Source organism: Oncorhynchus clarkii, chromosome 17, assembly GCF_045791955.1.
Source record: "Oncorhynchus clarkii lewisi isolate Uvic-CL-2024 chromosome 17, UVic_Ocla_1.0, whole genome shotgun sequence".
NCBI lineage: Eukaryota > Metazoa > Chordata > Actinopteri > Salmoniformes > Salmonidae > Oncorhynchus > Oncorhynchus clarkii.
In genome coordinates, this window is record NC_092163.1 from 55,442,603 (window position 1) to 55,462,616 (window position 20,014).

At 41.5% G+C, this 20,014-nt stretch overlaps 1 long non-coding RNA gene across 1 annotated transcript; it reads right to left on the reverse strand.

Annotated features, from left to right (window-relative positions):
- Window positions 1–3,904: 3,904 nt before the first annotated feature.
- LOC139371141 (uncharacterized) lies at window positions 3,905–19,431 on the reverse strand. The gene is made up of 3 exons (XR_011627209.1): window positions 19,266–19,431; window positions 4,936–5,049; window positions 3,905–4,124 (listed from the first exon to the last, which is right to left on the reverse strand). It is a non-coding gene; the product is annotated as an uncharacterized lncRNA (long non-coding RNA).
- Between the last annotated feature and the right edge of the window lie 583 nt (window positions 19,432–20,014).

Sequence of the window (20,014 nt, forward strand, 5' to 3'; positions counted from 1 at the left end):
GAGGAGGACAGATTGAAGGTAGAGGAGGACAGATAGAAGGTAGAGGAGGACAGATTGAAGGTAGAGGAGGACAGATTGAAGGTAGAGGAGGACAGATAAAAGGTAGAGGAGGACAGATAGAAGGTAGAGGAGGACCGATTGAAGGTAGAGGAGGACAGATAGAAGGTAGAGGGCGACAGATATAAGGTAGAGGAGGACAGATAGAAGGAATCACTGTGGTAAACAGAAGCTAGCAGTACCAATGGAGTGTTTTCTGGTGGTTTCTGAAGCCAACATGGCATGTTGAATTTGTCTGTAGCGTTTGAACCATTTGGGCTTCAAGCTGTTTAATTCCTGAAAGCTGAGACTCTCTGAAACAGGTACAGAACACATTAGGAGGATGTGTGACAACAACAAAAATACAGTTTGGCCCCGATAAGAATATGTTGAATATCTCTGCGTAGCAGAACCTGGGGAAAGGTCACTGTTAGGGACTGGAGCCAGGGGGGCTTCAGGGGACAGAGGCTCAGTGAGGAAGAGTAAACTGTTTAAACTCAGGGTTTTATTACATAACTTGTACTAACTAGGCTGAGTGCATGTTTGCTGAACTCTGGACATTGTATATGGTAATGAGTTATAGATGTTACAGTCTTCATCATTATTAAATCATTGTTTTCTTTAGTATTTTTCAGACAACATACAACAACCCTAAAAGCACCAACAGGCCAATGATCTGGATAGAGTTACAGATATGACAAACTCTTTAAAGACTTGATCAGAGTGTAGTTGTCACACACACACACACACACACACACATACACACACACACACACACACAAAACAAAAAACACAATTTGTTTTACTGTAAAATAGCATTGTATCTGGTCAAACACATTTTTTACCAAAAGTTTACGAAAGTTTGTCAACAGGCTGATTGGTTAGCTATTTGAGCCAGTAAAGGGGGCTTTACTATCTTTAGGTAGGGGAATAACTTTTCCTTCCCTCCAGGCCTGAGGGAACACACTTTATAGTAATAGTCATTGTTGATAGACAACAATCATTGTTTCACCTCTTCACACTGACTTTACGGAATTCAAAATGACAATGCTTGTCTTTCATAATTTGGTCAGATATACTTGAATGTGTAGTGTCTGTGTTTGTTTGCTAAATTTGCCAATGAAAAAAATATTAAAGTAGTTGGCAATATCAGTGGATTTAGTGATGAATGAGCATCTGATTCAATGAATGATGGAGCAGAGTTGACCTTTTTGCTAAAAAGTTAGGGAATACATTCTGAATGTGTGAATACATTCTGAAGGTGTGAATACATTCTGAAAGTGTGAATACATTCTGAAGGTGGGAATACATTCTGAAGGTGGGAATACATTCTGAAGGTGGGAATACATTCTGAAGGTGGGAATACATTCTGAAGGTGTGAATACATTCTGAAGGTGGGAATACATTCTGAAGGTGGGAATACATTCTGAAGGTGGGAATACATTCTGAAGGTGGGAATACATTTTGAAGGTGGGAATACATTCTGAAGGTGGGAATACATTCTGAAGGTGTGAATACATTCTGAAGGTGTGAATACATTCTGAAGGTGTGAATACATTCTGAAGGTGTGAATACATTCTGAAGGTGTGAATACATTCTGAAGGTGTGAATACATTCTGAAGGTGTGAATACATTCTGAAGGTGGGAATACATTCTGAAGGTGTGAATACATTCTGAAGGTGGGAATACATTCTGAAGGTGGGAATACATTCTGAAGGTGTGAATACATTCTGAAGGTGTGAATACATTCTGAAGGTGGGAATACATTCTGAAGGTGGGAATACATTCTGAAGGTGGGAATACATTCTGAAGGTGGGAATACATTCTGAAGGTGCTGTAACTTGTAAACAACACAAGTGAAGTTCAACTGTCGTACCCCATCAGAACCCAACATGTACACTTGTTTTACTCTATTGTTTGTAAACAATGTAATTGAAAACAAACATTGTATTTGGATGGCCAGTCCTTGCAATCATAGCTCTGTCTATGAATTTGAGTGTTTGCATTTCTCCAGGTCAATCCCTGATTTTTATAATAACAGAGGTGGGGTGGCTGCTTTGTCATTGTTACAATTAAGGACTCGAGCTTTAAGATAAACATTTTGTAATAACCTACATTAGAACCATGTCCTCCCTGAGCCTCTGTACCCTGAGACCCCTCCCTACCTCCAGGCTCAAACCCTCCCACCCTGAGAGAAATATGCCTGAGGCAGTTTGGGAAATCACCTGGCATTTCCAGCTTTAGGCTACAGGTTATTAAAAAATAACTGCATTGCTCCATCCCACTATTCATGGTAGGCCTACCCTAAATACATACACCAATACCTAATGTGCAATTGAATTAATTATTCATAAAGAAATGCTTGTCTGTTGCATCAAATGTGAGTGCATTTTATAGGTCTGTCCTCCCTCATCTACAGACCCCAGGCTGCTCTCTCTGACACCCTTTAACCTGGATGAGAAATGTATTGTTGATGAACTACAGGCAGTATTTAATTGGTCAAAACCTGCTATAGTTTAAATGTTACAACTCAAAGTATGATGCCTTTTGGTCAATGTCTTGAATGCAACAGTTTATATTCTACAGGAGATCTGAAAAACTCTTCCTCATTCTCTAACCCTCATCCTCCAACCCTCATCCTGGCTTCAGACCAGAGATGTGGTTGTTTACACTTCCCCTTTTTAAAGGCCTTGGTTTGGAAAGTCCCATCACTCTCCTGTTTCAGTTCAGCCAATAGGAAAATTAAATTCAGAGTTGTTCTCAATGTATCACCTGTTGCCAGGGAGAGGTGTAATTATAGGGTGAGATAATGAATCACAGCAGACTATAGAGGACACTGAGGTTGAGGCAGGAGGACCACAGTCTCCCTCTGCTGGACAGAAGGGTTCATTACAACTACATGTTGGTCCATTTCCTTCATATAAAATCCACATGATTTCACTATAAGGTTGAAATCTGGGGTTACGTTGGGATTTCAAATCCTACCGCTTTCTCAATTCATCACAGATTCAGCTTCCATTTTCTGCTTCCTAACGGTTAATAAACTAATTTACTTAATGAACATTGATTTACAACTAAAGTGATGTTTAAAATGTTAAAACATACACATGCAGAATCAATGCACTGCTGTAGTGAAGTCATTTTAGTTTAAATTACAGTACAGGGGTGTGATGTCAGGACAGGGGTGTGATGTCAGTACAGGGGTGTGATGTCAGTACAGGGGTGTGATGTCAGTACAGGGGTGTGATGTCAGGACAGGGGTGTGATGTCAGTACAGGGGTGTGATGTCAATACAGGGGTGTGATGTCAGGACAGGGGTGTGATGTCAGGACAGGGGTGTGATGTCAGGACAGGGGTGTGATGTCAGTACAGGGGTGTGATGTCAGTACAGGGGTGTGATGTCAGTACAGGGGTGTGATGTCAGTACAGGGGTGTGATGTCAGTACAGGGGTGTGATGTCAGTACAGGGGTGTGATGTCAGGACAGGGGTGTGATGTCAGTACAGGGGTGTGATGTCAGTACAGGGGTGTGATGTCAGTACAGGGGTGTGATGTCAGTACAGGGGTGTGATGTCAGGGAAGGGGTGTGATGTCAGTACAGGGGTGTGATGTCAGGGAAGGGGTGTAATGTCAGTACAGGGGTGTGATGTCAGGGAAGGGGTGTGATGTCAGTACAGGGGTGTGCTGTCAGGGAAGGGGTGTGATGTCAGTACAGGGGTGTGATGTCAGGACAGGGTATGATGTCAGTACAGGGGTGTGATGTCAGGACAGGGGTGTGATGTCAGGATAGGGGTGTGATGTCAGTACAGGGGTGTGATGTCAGTACAGGGGGACATTTAAAGTCTAAAACATGAAGAAATGAAACACTAAATTTTAACCATTTACTGAACATATTCCATAACAAGCAAGAAAATCTCATTTGGGATCCATTTCTGCAGCAGACACAGCAATGTGCCTTCAAGCCTGAAAATATAGTAAACAGGTATTAGTAGTGAGACATCAAATGACTATAATGACATATTTAACATGAGCCATTGTAACTGGTCTTTAGGCAGAATAGAGTCTCACCTTGTTGATACTAGAGCACCCCTGTTATAGGAGAGAGAAACAGAGAAATAGAGAGAGACAGAGAGAGATACAGAGAGAGAGAGAGAGACAGAGAGACAGAGAGACAGAGAGACAGAGAGAGACAGAGAGAGAGAGCGAGACAGAGAGAGAAACGGAGAAATAGAGAGAGATAGAGAGAGAGAAAGAGAGAGACAGAGAGAGACAGAGAGACAGAGAGAGACATAAAGAGAAACAGAGAAATAGAGAGAGAGAGACAGAGAGAGAAACAGAGAGAGAGAGAGACAGAGAGAGAGACAGGGAGAGAGACAGGGAGAGAGACAGGGAGAGAGAGAGAGAGAGAGAGAGACAGACAGAGAGACAGAGAGAGAGACAGAGAGAGAGAGACAGAGAGAGACAGAGAGAGAGAGCGAGACAGAGAGAGAAACAGAGAAATAGAGAGAGATAGAGAGAGAGAGAGAGAGAGAGAGAGAGAGAGAGAGACAGACAGAGAGAGAAACAGAGAAATAGAGAGAGAGAGACAGAGAGAGAAACAGAGAGAGAGAGAGACAGAGAGAGAGACAGGGAGAGAGACAGGGAGAGAGACAGGGAGAGAGAGAGAGACAGAGAGAGACAGGGAGAGAGAGAGAGACAGACAGAGAGACAGAGAGAATATGAATCATAACATTCACATGTTGATGAACACAATCCCTGTCACAAATGCTGTTCTATTCACTATTACATCAAGTTGTCATCATTCCTTCCATGTGCTGTATAACACTACTGTCCTGTTAGAAAGTCCTATGTTCTCTCTAGAGTGTATATATCTATGTTTTCTACACACTGATGACCTCACCAGAAGACTTCTTCTTGTAGTAGATCAGTCCTGCTAATGCTAAGATGGTTCCCAGCACCAGACCAGATGCACCGATCGCTATCTTATTCCTCTCAGCCTCAGGCAGGGACGGGTCTGTCAGAGAGAAAGGATCATTTCAACAATATTACTGATTCAATAACAGTATTTCTATTAAATACACAACACACACAACATAGTCTGTGTACCACCATTACCTCACATCCCATGAACCTACTCTCACACATCCTTACCTCACATCCCATGAACCTACTCTCACACACCCTTACCTCACGTCCCATGAACCTACTCTCACACATCCTTACCTCACATCCCATGAACCTACTCTCACACACCCTTACCTCACGTCCCATGAACCTACTCTCACACACCCTTACATTACATCCCATGAACCTACTCTCACACACCCTTACCCCACTCTCACACACCCTTACCCCACTCTCACACACCCTTACCCCACTCTCACACTCCCGTACCCCACTTTCACACCCTTACCCCACTCTCACACACCCTTACCCCACTCTCACACTCCCTTACCCCACTCTCACTCCCTTACCCCACTCTCACGTACCCTTATCCCACTATCACCCCTTACCCCACTATCACCCATTACTCCATTATCGCCCTTTACCCCACTATCACCCATTACTCCATTATTGCCCTTTACCCCACTATCACCCCTTACCCCACTATCGCCCCTTACCCCACTATCACCCCATTACCCCACTCAAAATATCTTACCCCACTCACACCCCATTATCATTCTCACACCATTACCCCACTATCGCCCCTTACCCCACTATCACCCATTACTCCATTATCACTCCTTACCACACTATCACCCATTAGTCCATTATCACCCCTTACCCCACTATCATCCATTACTCCATTATCACCCCTTACCCCACTATCACCCAGTACTCCATTATCGCCCCCTTACCCCACTATCGCCCCCTTACCCCACTATCACCCCCTACCTCACTATCACCCCTTACCCCACTATCACCCCCTTACCCCATTATCACCCCCTTACTCCCCTATCGCCCCCTTACCCCACTATCACCCCATTACCCCACTATTGCCCCTTACCCCACTATCGCCCCATTACCCCACTATCGCCCCATTACCGCACTATCGCCCCATTACCCCACTATCACCCCATTACCCCACTATCACCCCATTATCGCCCCTTACCCCACTATCGCCCCATTACTCCACTATCACCCCTTAGCCCACTATCACCCCATTACCCCACTGTCGCCCCATTACCCCACTATCACTATGCATGCATATGTCTCTCTGTCTCTGTCTCTGTCTCTCTGTCTCTCTATCTCTGTCTCTGTCTTTGTCACTGTCTCTCTGTCTCTCTGTCTCTGTGTCTCTGTCTCTCTTTCTCTCTGTCTCTGTCTCTCTGTCTCTCTATCTCTCTGTCTGTCTCTGTCTCTCTGTTTCTGTCTCTCTGTTTCTGTCTCTTTCTCTCTGTCTCTTTGTCTCTGTCTCTCTGTCTCTGTCTCTTTCTCTGTCTCTCTATCTCTGTCTCTGTCTCTGTCTCTCTCTCTGTCTCTATGTCTCTGTCTCTCTGTCTCTATGTCTCTGTCTCTCTGTCTCTGTTTTTGTCTCTCTTTCTCTCTGTCTCTCTGTCTCTTTCTCTATCTCTCTCTCTGTCTCTGTCTCTCTGTCTCTATGTCTCTCTGTCTCTGTCTTTCTCTCTGTCTCTATCTTTCTCTCTCTCTCAATTCAATTCAATTCAATTCAATTCAATTCAATTCAAGGGCTTTATTGGCATGGGAAACACATGTTAACATTGCCAAAGCAATGTATCTGTCTCTGTCTCTCTGTCTCTGTATCTCAATCTCTCTGTCTCTCTGTCTCTGTCTCTGTCTCTCTCTGTCTCTCTGTCTTTATCTTTCTCTCTCTCAATTAAATTAAATTCAATTCAATTCAATTTAAGGGCTTTATTGGCATGGGAAACGTGTTAACATTGCCAAAGCAATGTATCTGTCTCTGTCTCTCTGACTCTCTGTCTCTGTATCTCAATCTCTATCTCTATCTCTCTGTCTCTGTCTCTCTGTCTCTCTGTCTCTCTGTCTCTGTCTCTCTGTCTCTGTCTCTGTGTCTCTGTCTCTGTCTCTCTTTCTCCCTGTCTCTCTGTGTCTTTCTCAATCTCTCTAACTCTGTCTCTATGTCTCTGTCTCTGTCTCTCTGTTTCTGTCTCTGTCTCTGTCTCTCTGTCTCTCTGTCTCTGTCTCTCTGTCTCTCTATCTTTGTCTCTGTCTCTCTCTATGTCTCTGTCTCTCTGTCTCTGTTTCTGTCTCTATCTCTCTCTGTCTCTGTCTCTTTCTCTCTGTCTCTATGTCTCTGTCTCTCTCTCTCTCTCTGTCTCTATCTTTCTCTCTCTCTCTCAATTCAATCTCTGTCTCTCTGTCTCTGTTTCTGTCTCTATCTCTCTCTGTCTCTCTGTCTCTGTCTCTTTCTCTCTGTCTCTATGTCTCTTTCTCTCTGTCTCTATGTCTCTGTCTCTCTCTCTCTCTCTGTCTCTATCTTTCTCTCTCTCTCTCAATTCAATTCAATTCAATTCAATTCAATTCAAGGGCTTTATTGGCATGGGAAACATGTGTTAACATTGCCAAAGCAATGTATCTGTCTCTGTCTCTGTCTCTCTGTCTCTGTATCTCAATCTCTATCTCTCTGTCCCTGTCTCTCTGTCTCTCTGTCTCTGTCTCTGTCAAATTCAAATTCAAATTCAAGCTGCTTTATTGGCATGAAAAACATTGTGTCAATATTGCCAAAGCAACAATGTATACAATATACATTGTAACAAAATTGTAAATGATAGCAAATAATAATATAAAATGGTAGTAAATAATAATACAAAAATAAATACAATAAAATGGTAACAGTCTACAGTAAACATTAATAATTATAGTAATAACAATAATAGTAATAATAAGTAAGTTACTGTTTACTATGCAGATGTTATTATTCAGTGTCCCTCAGGCTATGGCAGGAAAATACATATTTGGCTGCAAGAGGAGCCATTGCTCCTTCGCCCATGAGTATTCTTAGTTTTTCCTCTGGGTTCAATTTGTAAAAATGTGGAATATATGTAGTCATTTCTGTGAATAATGAATCTCTTTGTGAGGAATATTTATCACAGTAAAGGAGAAAGTGCATCTCTGTCTCTACCTCCCCTGTCATGCAGTGACCACATACACGCTCTTCTTTGGGTAGCCATGTCTTTTTATGTCTGCCGGTTTCTATTGCCAATCGGTGGTCACTCAGCCTGTACTTGGTAAGGATCTGTCTCTGCTTCGTATCTCTGACAGAGTAGAGATAATCAGCCAATTCATATTCTCTGTTTAGGGTCAGATAGCAATTTAGTCGGCTTTGGGATTTTGTTTCGTTTTTCCAGTATTGTAAGTATGATTCCTTTGATTGGTTCATGATTTTGTTTATTGGAATTCTTTCTTTTGAAGCAGTGCTGGTGTCAGCTTGATTGGTGAGGTCCAACACCAGCTGACTGAGAGGGCTCGTTTCTGGGCTCAGTTCTTGGGCTTGAAGTGCTTTAAATTGCAGACTCGAATTTGGACTTGAATTTAGATGTAGCCAAAATTTTAATGATCTTTTCTGTATTTTCATTATTACTGGAAAACGGCCCAATTCTGCCCTACATGCATTAGTTGGTGTATTTCTCTGGACTTGTAGAATTTTCCGACAGAATTCTGCATGTAGGGTTTCAATTGGATGTTTGTCCCACATTTTAAAATCCAGTTTATTGAGTGGCCCCCAAACCTCACTTCCATAAAGTGCTATTGGTAGGATTACACTGTCAAATATTTTAGTCCAAATTCTAATTGGGATGTTGATTTTGAATAATTTCATTTTTATTGCATACATTGCTCTGCGGGCTTTTTCTTTGAGTGCCTTCACTGCCATATTAAAGTTTCCCGATGCAGATATGGTCAGACCAAGGTAGGTGTAATTTTTTGTGTGTTCAATTAAGGTGTTGTTCAGGGTGAATTTACATTTTTGTTTCTGACATCTGGGTTTTTTTTGGAAAATCATGATTTTAGTTTTTTGGAAATTTACTGCCAGGGCCCAATTATGGCAATATTGCTCCAGAATATTAATGTTTTGTTGAAGACCTTCTTTGGTTGGTGATAGAAGTACCAAGTCATCAGCATATAGCAGGTATTTCACCTCTGTGTCAAATAGTGTGAGTCCTGGGGCTGGAGATTGGTCCAACATGTCTGCTAATTCATTGATATAAATGTTGAAAAGATTTGGACTCAAATTGCAGCCTTGTCTCACACCTCGACATTGTGAAAAAAATTCTGTTCTTTGGTTTTTGATTTTTATTGCACACTTATTTTCTGTGTACATACATTTTATTAAGTCATACACCTTACCACCAAGCCCACTTTGTAGAATTTTGTAGAATAGCCCTTCGTGCCAAATCGAATCAAATGCTTTTTTAAAGTCAATAAAGCAAGCAAAGATTTTGCCCTCTTTTTTTTGGTGGACGTGTTTATTAATTAGTGTGTGTAAGGTGTATATATGGTCAGTAGTGCGATGGTTAGGGAGAAAGCCAATTTGACATTTACTTATTACATTTGTTTCTTGAAGAAAGGTTTGAATTCTTGAATTCAAAATGCTACAGAAAATCTTTCCCAAGTTACTGTTGACGCAAATTCCCCTGTAATTATTGGGGTCTGATTTGTCTCCACTTTTGTGGATAGGGGAGATGAGCCCCTGGTTCCAGACATCAGGGAAGCAGCCAGAAGTTAAAACCATGTTGAACAATTTAAGCACAGCATTTTGCAACTCAGGTGTGCTGTTTTTCAGCATTTCATTTCTGATGTTGTCTACACCACAAGCCTTTTTTGATTTAATAGATTTTAGCTTTTCATTTAGTTCTTGTTGGGTTATTGGGTAATCTAATGGATTTTGGTTGTTTTTAATGACTGATTCCAGGATGTTCAATTTTTCTTTAATTTCTAATTGGTTCTGGTTTAAGTCTTTTTGTGGGATGTTTTTGTATAGATTATCAAAGTAAGTTTTCCAAATTCCTACATCTTGTATGGCTAATTCTTGTGGCTTTGTTGTGCTTAAATTGTTCCACATGTCCCAGAACTGATTTTGGTCAATTGCGTTTTCAATTTCATCAAGTGTCTTGTTGGTATAATTCAATTTCTTGCATTTCAGTGTTTGTTTATACTGTTTCAGAGTTTCAAAGTATTCATATCGTAGCTCTGGGTTGTTTTGCTGCTTATGTTTTTTGTTTGACATTTGTCTTAGGTGTTTTCTAATTGTTTTACATTCATTATCAAACCATTTGTCAGAAACATTTTGATTTTTGCTTCTGATGTTGCATTGCTTTGGTTTTCTCAAATTTGCTTTCGATGCTGCTTTTTGGAATATGCAGTTGATGTTTTGGGTAGCTGAATTGACACCATCTTTATTGTTTTGGTACTGTGAGTTATTGAAAAACTGTATAGAGTTCATCATTTCATTTGAGTTCAATGTTTCAATGAATGCCTCTGCACTGTTTGGAGCCCATCTGAACGATTGGTTTATGTTGTAAAGTTTATTGGGCTGTTTTTTTGAATGAATATTGCCGGTTAATTTCTTCAGAAACACGTTGATCTGACTGTGATCTGACAATGGTGTCTGTGGTCTGACAGTGAATGCACTAATGGAGGAGGGGTCAATGTCAGTGATGGCATAATCGACTACACTTGTCCCAAGAGCTGAGCAGTAAGTAAACTGACCTAAAGAGTCCCCTCTGATTCTACCATTAAGCATGTACAGGCCTAAGGCTCGACAGAGATGTACTAACTCTTTTCCATTTTTGTTCAGTATTTGGTCAGGACTGTTTCTATTATTTATAATAGGGCTACTGTACAAGGAGGGGTGTCCAAATATGTGGTGGTTACCTCCCGCATCAGTGTAGTCAGGCTCAGAACCTGTTCTTGCATTGAAATCTCCACAAAGAAGCACTTTACCCTGCGCCTGAAATGTAATGATTTCTGTCTGGAGATTGTCAAAAAACTGATCATCATAATATGATGAATCTGAAGGAGGAGCATAAGCTGCACATATGTATACATCATTGTCACAATAGATTGTACCTTTGTTAAGTTTTAGCCAAATGTGAGTGGTACCTTTTTTCATTTCATTCAGTGCTAAGTCCTGCTTATGCCAAATGATGATTCCACCTGAGTCTCGGCCCCGTTTAACATTTTTATGTTTGATTGATGGTAGTAAACTTTCTCTATAGCCTGAGGGACACTGAGTATCTATGTCTCCACGACACCATGTTTCCAGTAGGATTATGATGTCCTGTCCCTTGATGTTTTTAATCAATTCTGGATTAGTTGTTTTATAACCAAAATGTGAAGAGTATAGGCCCTGGATATTCCAAGAGCTGATAGTTAATGATCTCATTTATAATAAGTGATATTCACTGGTTTGAGTAAAGTACATCGAAAAAAAACAAAAAAAATAAAATACTATATATACATATATATATATACATACATATATATATATATATACATATATATATATACATACATATACATATACATATACATACATATATACATACACATACACATACACATACACATACATATATATACATACACACACACACACACACACACACACACACACATACACACACACACACATACATATATGCATATATATATATATACATACACATACACATATATATATATATATATATATACATACACATATATATATATATATATATATATATATATATATACACACATACATGCACATACACATATACACACATACATACATACATACACACACACGAGCACACACACACACACACACACACACACACCATTACATATAATAATTATTATAATACCGGTGTCAATACATTTAGGAATATTTGTAAACAAATTAATAAGAATGGAATAAGATTGCACTGTACTTATTTTATGTGCAATCTGCAACCCTGTGTGTTTGTGTGTGTGTGTGTGTGTGTGTGCGTGCCCGTGTGTGAATTAAAGGGACTGTCTAGCTCAGTAGTCTGCATATTAGTTGCAGTAGTTGGCGCACCTCTCCTATCTCTGATTGTTCTAGGGGTCTTCTGCCAGAGGTTACCTCAGCATATGTAGGCTGACGATCTAATTGATACATGGTGTGGACTGCATCATGTGGTCTACTTCCCTGAAGGGCAGTGTTCTGACCGACCCTGGAGTAGTGGTCAGAGCTGTGTTGTGATGGGCTGGGTCTAGTAGAGCTGTGTTGTGATGGGACAGGTCTAGTAGAGCTGTGTTGTGATGGGCCGGGTCTAGTAGAGCTGTGTTGTGATGGGCCGGGTCTAGTAGAGCTGTGTTGTGATGGGCCGGGTCTAGTAGAGCTGTGTTGTGATGGGCCGGGTCTAGTAGAGCTTTGTTGTGATGGGCCAGGTCTAGTAGAGCTGTGTTGTGATGGGCCAGGTCTAGTAGAGCTGTGTTGGGATGGGCCGGGTCTAGTAGAGCTGTGTTGTGAAGGGCCGGGTCTAGTAGAGCTGTGTTGTGATGGGCCAGGTCTAGTAGAGCTGTGCTGTGTTGGGCCTGGTCTAGTAGAGCTGTGCTGTAATAAGCCATGTCTGGCTCTTTTCTCCTCGGGATGGTGGAGGTACTGTTGTTTCAGAAGGTGGGGCGGGGGACCTTTGTTGCTGGGGTGATGGGTGTGTGGGTCCCTGCCAAGTGTTGCATCTTTTAGGTCCTTGGCAAAGGTTCTGATACTGTCCTGATCAAGATGTATATTATCATATAAGTGTTGACATGTCAGAGTGGGGTGGTGAGCCGTTCTGACGTTGAGCAGTGAGGCACAGTTCACAGTGATCTGTTGATTTATTTTGTCGATCAACTTTTCTGGGAAGTCTTTTCTTGGTAGGAGGGTGGACACAACTATATTGGTTGTTGGGAACATAGCCTGTGCCCGTTCTGCCACTCTTCTCACTGCCCCAGATACATTTTCACCTTTGGCATGAAGGTCGTTTGTGCCAGTGTGGATGATGATGTTGTCAGGGGTGTCAATCCTGGTCTGACTGAGTAGCTGCATTGCACTCTCAGTTGTAGGACACCAGAATTTATACACCTGGTGTCTAGGGAATAATCTTTCCTGGACTAAGAACTTCCCATTTGAATCAATTAGAATTGCAGTTGTGGGTGATTGTCTGGGTGGAGCAGACTGGGAGGCTGGTATTCTGACCTGGGCTGGAGCAGACTGGGAGACTGGTAGGTTAACCTGGGCTGGAGCAGACTGGGAGGCTGGTATTCTGACCTGGGCTGGAGCAGACTGGGAGGCTGGTAGGTTGACCTGGGCTGGAGCAGACTGGGAGGCTGGTAGGTTAACCTGGGCTGGAGCAGACTGGGAGGCTGGTATTCTGACCTGGGCTGGAGCAGACTGGGAGGCTGGTAGGTTGATCTGGGCTGGAGCAGACTGAGAGGCTGTTAGGTTGACCTGGGCTGGAGCAGACTGGTAGGCTGGTGCAGTGTCATCCGGCTGTCTAGTGGAGGCCATGCTGGTCTCAGGTTCTGCTTGTGTTGTACCAAGCTGGTGGACATGTTCTCTAGATGCAGAGGACACAATGACTCTCTGCCGGTTGAGGGTGTCAATGTACCTCTCTTTTTGTTCGAGCTCCTTTCTTGTTGTGCTCAGATGGTCTCTGAGGTCATCATTTGTCTGACTCAGCTTGTCCATTCTGCTTTCTAATTTAGCTATGGATGCTCTGCTCTCCTCCCTGAACTGTTTCATCTCTTCTTTGAGTTTCTGGACAGTGTCCTCCTCTTGAAGCTTGTTCTCTCTGAGTTCTATGACCTCTGCTTCGACTAGAGAGAGGGTGTTGTGGAAACGTTGCATAGCAGGTGTTCTTATTGAAATTGTCATGTCCTTGACTCTGTCTGCTGCAGGTGAGGTAGGTAAAAGGACGTTGAGGGCTTCCTGCTGGGTCACAGAGACCATTGGGGTCTGCTTTTCTCCATCTCCCTCCTTGACTTTTTCCTCATTTTCTGAGATGATGTCAGCGTCTTCTTTTAGGGTAGCAAACCTATTCTCAAAAGCCTGGAGGCTTGAATCATTGCCTTGTATCAATACAGTTCCATTATTATATAAGTTTACTGTTTGATATGTGTTGCTCTGGTCAGCTTCTTCAAAAATGCTGATCTGACATCCTTGGCTGATGCCCCTCTTTTTTGAGAAAGGGAAATGGTTGCAAATAACCTTTTTCCATATGTTCCCTCGATTGGTATTAAAAATTAAATTTGCTCTTGTTTTGTAACTGGTAAGATCTGCAAACAGGCATTCATGGTTCTGTCCCATCAACAAACCTTTGAAACTTTTCTTGGCTTTCTCTGTTTGGATGTCTGGTGGGTAAACAATTTCCATAGCAACGCTGGTGATGTTGGCTACAATGTTGCAATAGAAGTGCTGTTTCTTGAATTATGCTCTCTTGTTTCTTCAGAGGACTGTTTCACTTTGTTGTCCTGTTTTCTTTTCCTTTTTCTTCTGTCCTTATTTTGTCTTCCTTTCTTCTGTTAACTAGATATTTTTTTGTTATTCTTTGTAAGCTAGCTAGCTTCTTCCAGGAGAGTCCTTAGCAACTGCTTAGCAACATGTAAACAATTCAGCTAACAATTCAGCTAGCTAAGATAACTGTATAATTTTATGAAAAATAGTTACTTTTTCAAAATCCTGTCTTTTTGGTTTGTTGCTTCTATTGTCTTCTATTGAGTCTTGCAGTTTTCTTTTGATTTTTTCGATGTACTTCACTCTAAAAAACCATTTAAATCTCAATATATACAGGAGCTCATTTTTCAGCAGCTGCTCAATTTGGAACTCCGGAACTCTCTGTCTCTCTCTCTATCTTTCTCTCTCTCAATTAAATTAAATTCAATTAAATTCAATTCAAGGGCTTTATTGGCATGGGAAACATGTGTTAACATTGCCAAAGCAATGTATCTGTCTCTGTCTCTCTGACTCTCTGTCTCTGTATCTCAATCTCTATCTCTATCTCTCTCTGTCTCTCTGTCTCTGTCTCTCTATCTCAATCTCAATCTCTATCTCTATCTCTATCTCTCTGTCTCTGTGTCTCTGTCTCTGTCTCTCTGTCTCTGTGTCTTTCTCTGTCTCTATGTTTCTGTCTCTGTGTCTCTCTGTTTCTGTCTCTCTATCTCTATCTCTGTCTCTATGTCTCTCTGTCTCTGTCTCTGTCTCTCTGTCTCTCTCTTTCTCTCTCTCAATTCAATTCAATTAAAGGGCTTTATTGGCATGGGAAACGTGTTAACATTGCCAAAGCAATGTATCTGTCTCTGTCTCTCTGACTCTCTGTCTCTGTATCTCAATCTCTATCTCTCTGTCTCTGTCTCTCTCTATCTCTATCTCTATCTCTCTGTCTCTCTGTCTCTGTGTCTCTGTCTCTCTCTCTTTCTCCCTGTCTCTCTATCTCTGTCTCTATGTCTCTGTCTCTGTCTCTGTCTCTCTGTTTCTGTCTCTGTCTCTCTGTTTCTGTCTCTTTCTCTCTGTTTCTGTCTCTGTCTCTCTATCTCTGTCTCTGTCAATCTCTCTGTGTCTCTGTCTCTGTTTCTGTCTCTATCTGTCTCTCTGTCTCTGTCTCTCTGTCTCTATGTCTCTGTCTCTCTCTCTATCTTTCTCTCTCTCTCTCAATTCAATTCAATTCAATTCAATTCAAGGGCTTTATTGGCATGGGAAACATGTGTTAACATTGCCAAAGCAATGTATCTGTCTCTGTCTCTCTGACTCTCTGTCTCTGTATCTCAATCTCTATCTCTATGTCTCTCTGTCTCTGTCTCTCTATCTCAATCTCAATCTCTATCTCTATCTCTCTGTCTCTGTCTCTGTCTCTGTCTCTCTGTCTCTGTATCTCAATCTCTATCTCTCTGTCTCTGTCTCTCTGTCTCTCTGTCTTTCTGTCTCTGTCTCTGTCTATCTTTCTCTCTCTCAATTAAATTAAATTCAATTCAATTCAATTTAAGGGCTTTATTGGCATGGGAAACATGTGTTAACATTGCCAAAGCAATGTATCTGTCTCTGTCTCTCTGACTCTCTGTCTCTGTATCTCAATCTCTATCTCTATGTCTCTCTGTCTCTGTCTCTCTATCTCAATCTCAATCTCTATCTCTATCTCTCTGTCTCTGTCTCTGTCTCTGTGTCTCTGTCTCTCTGTCTCTGTGTCTTTCTCTGTCTCTATGTTTCTGTCTCTGTGTCTCTCTGTCTTTCTGTCTCTGTCTCTGTCTCTCTGTCTCTCTCTTTCTCTCTCTCAATTCAATTCAATTAAAGGGCTTTATTGGCATGGGAAACATGTGTTAACATTGCCAAAGCAATGTATCTGTCTCTGTCTCTGTCTCTGTCTCTGTATCTCAATCTCTATGTCTCTGTCTCTCTGTCTCTGTCTCTGTCTCTCTCTCTATCTTTCTCTCTCTCAATTAAATTAAATTCAATTAAATTCAATTCAAGGGCTTTATTGGCATGGGAAACATGTGTTAACATTGCCAAAGCAATGTATCTGTCTCTGTCTCTCTGTCTCTCTGACTCTCTGTCTCTGTATCTCAATCTCTATCTCTATCTCTCTCTGTCTCTGTCTCTCTATCTCTATCTCTATCTCTCTGTCTCTGTCTCTGTGTCTCTGTCTCTCTGTCTCTGTGTCTTTCTCTGTCTCTATGTTTCTGTCTCTGTGTCTCTCTGTTTCTGTCTCTCTATCTCTATCTCTGTCTCTATGTCTCTCTGTCTCTGTCTCTCTGTCTCTGTCTCTTTCTCTCTCTCAATTCAATTCAATTTAAGGGCTTTATTGGCATGGGAAACGTGTTAACATTGCCAAAGCAATGTATCTGTCTCTGTCTCTCTGACTCTCTGTCTCTGTATCTCAATCTCTATCTCTCTGTCTCTGTCTCTCTGTCTCTCTATCTCTATCTCTATCTCTCTGTCTCTCTGTCTCTGTGTCTCTGTCTCTCTTTCTCCCTTTCTCTCTATCTCTGTCTATATGTCTCTGTCTCTGTCTCTGTCTCTCTGTTTCTGTCTCTCTGTTTCTGTCTCTTTCTCTCTGTTTCTGTCTCTGTCTCTCTGTCTCTCTGTCTCTCTATCTCTGTCTCTGTCTCTCTCTCTGTCTCTGTCTCTCTTTCTCCCTGTCTCTCTATCTCTGTCTCTATGTCTCTGTCTCTATGTCTCTGTCTCTGTCTCTCTGTTTCTGTCTCTGTCTCTCTGTTTCTGTCTCTTTCTCTCTGTTTCTGTCTCTGTCTCTCTGTCTCTCTGTCTCTCTGTCTCTCTATCTCTGTCTCTCTGTCTCTATCTGTCTCTGTCTCTCTGTCTCTATGTCTCTGTCTCTCTCTCTCTCTCTCTGTCTCTATCTTTCTCTCTCTCTCAATTCAATTCAATTCAATTCAATTCAATTTAAGGGCTTTATTGGCATGGGAAACATGTGTTAACATTGCCAAAGCAATGTATCTGTCTCTGTCTCTCTGACTCTCTGTCTCTGTATCTCAATCTCTATCTCTATCTCTATGTCTCTCTGTCTCTGTCTCTCTATCTCAATCTCAATCTCTATCTCTCTGTCTCTGTCTCTGTGTCTCTGTCTCTCTGTCTCTGTGTCTTTCTCTGTCTCTATGTTTCTGTCTCTGTGTCTCTCTGTCTCTGTCTCTCTGTCTTTCTGTCTCTGTCTCTGTCTCTCTGTCTCTCTCTTTCTCTCTCTCAATTCAATTCAATTAAAGGGCTTTATTGGCATGGGAAACATGTGTTAACATTGCCAAAGCAATGTCTCTGTCTCTGTCTCTATCTCTGTCTCTGTCTCTATCTCTCTGTCTCTCTGTCTCTCTGTCCATGTCTCTGTCTCTCTGTATCTATGTCTCTCTGTCTCTGCCTCTGCCTCTGTCTCTCTGTCTCTGTCTCTCTGTCTCTGAGTCTCGGTCTCTCTGTCTCTGTCTCAGTATCTATGTCTCTGTCTCTCTGTATCTATGTTTCTCTGTCTCTGTCCCTGTCTCTCTATCTCTCTGTCTCTCTGTCTCTATCTCTGTCTCTCTCTCTCTCTCTCTCTCTCAATTCAATTCAATTCAATTCAAGGGCTTTATTGGCATGGGAAACATGTGTTAACATTGCCAAAGCAAGTGAGGTAGATAATACATGAAGTGAATATATAAAGTGAAATAAACAATACAAATTAACAGTAAACATTAAACATACAGAAGTTTCAAAACAATAAAGACATTACAAATGTCATATTATATATATATACAGTGTTTTAACAATGTACAAATGGTTAAAGGACACAAGATAAAATAAATAAGCATAAATATGGGTTGTATTTACAATGGTGTTTGTTCTTCACTGGTTGCCCTTTTCTCGTGGCAACAGGTCACAAATATTGCTGCTGTGATGGCACACTGTGGAATTTCAAACAGTAGATATGGGAGTTTTTCAAAATTCGATTTGTTTTCGAATTCTTTGTGGATCTGTGTAATCTGGGGGAAATATGTCTCTCTAATATGGTCATACATTGGGCAGGAGGTTAGGAAGTGCAGCTCAGTTTCCACCTCATTTTGTGGGCAGTGAGCACATAGCCTGTCTTCTCTTGAGAGCCATGTCTGCCTACGGCAGTCCTATAATACTATCATTTCTTATTTAGTCCGAATTTCCTATGGTTACACTTTTTACTGCCTACTGTTTAGATACTGATTTCCTTTTGTCGACCCTCTGCTACTACGAGGCTTACTTATTTCTGGGCTTTTTCAATCTCGCCAAACTGCAATTGTCACTGACACACCAAAGATGGAACTTGTTGCTCCCAAGAGTTCTCTACGCCTCGCGCTGTTGAGGGGTGAAGTTCTCTCTTTCACAACCTTGCTCTCTTACTCTTTTCAGTGGTGTGAGCTTCCAGTGTACAACACAATTCTTAAGATATACCAGTCAATAGTTTGCTCGTGCCTTGATGTCAAAGTAGTCAATACAAACAGAGTATAGTAAAAGTAATTTACCTTGTCTGATGATTCTCTATGATATCCAAATCATATGGGTTGAGGATCATGTCTAGGCACTGATCTCTCCTGATTTACCTTGTCTCTCCTGATTTACCTTGTCTGATGATTCTCTATGATATCCAAATCATATGGGTTGAGGATCATGTCTAGGCACTGATCTCTCCTGATTTACCTTGTCTCTCCTGATTTACCTTGTCTGATGATTCTCTATGATATCCAAATCATATGGGTTGAGGATCATGTCTAGGCACCTATCTCTCCTGATTTACCTTGTCTCTCCTGATTTACCTTGTCTGATGATTCTCTATGATATCCAAATCATATGGGTTGAGGATCATGGCTAGGCACTGATCTCTCCTCCTTTTACACCTCTTTTAGACACTCAGTTTGGGGGAAGATGTTCGGGGGTGCAATCTATCTTAACACAGGGTGTCATTACATTATGTCCTTGCCACTTTCCTTTGCAGTGTTGCTCAAGATTATGTAGCACTTAGTCCAATGTTAAGTCTTTCAGCACTGATGCCCATAAGTTTTCTTCCGTTGGGGCGTTGGTTTGGTAGGTCTGTTCATACCACTCCTCCTCAGTCTTCATGTAGGTTGGTTCGTGTTTAATGCCCAGTACTTGTAGTTCCTGTGCATTTGGCTCCCTCTGCTGGTCACTTGCTGTTGTGGCAGTTTCTTCCTGCATTCCCGAGTCAACAGTTGGTTTTAGAGCCCACGGATTTGGCTCGATCTGGACCGGCTACTGGGGGAGGGGTCTGATCTCTTTTGGCTTTTGCTACACACGGTAATATAACAGATGTAATGGTGATTATGACACGGTAATATAACAGATGTAATGGTGATTATGACACGGTAATATAACAGTTGCAATGGTGATTATGACACGGTATTATATCAGATGTAATGGTGATTATGACATGGTAATATAACAGATGTAATGGTGATTATGACACGGTAATATAACAGATGTAATGGTGATTATGACACGGTAATATAACAGATGTAATGGTGATTATGACATGGTAATATAACAG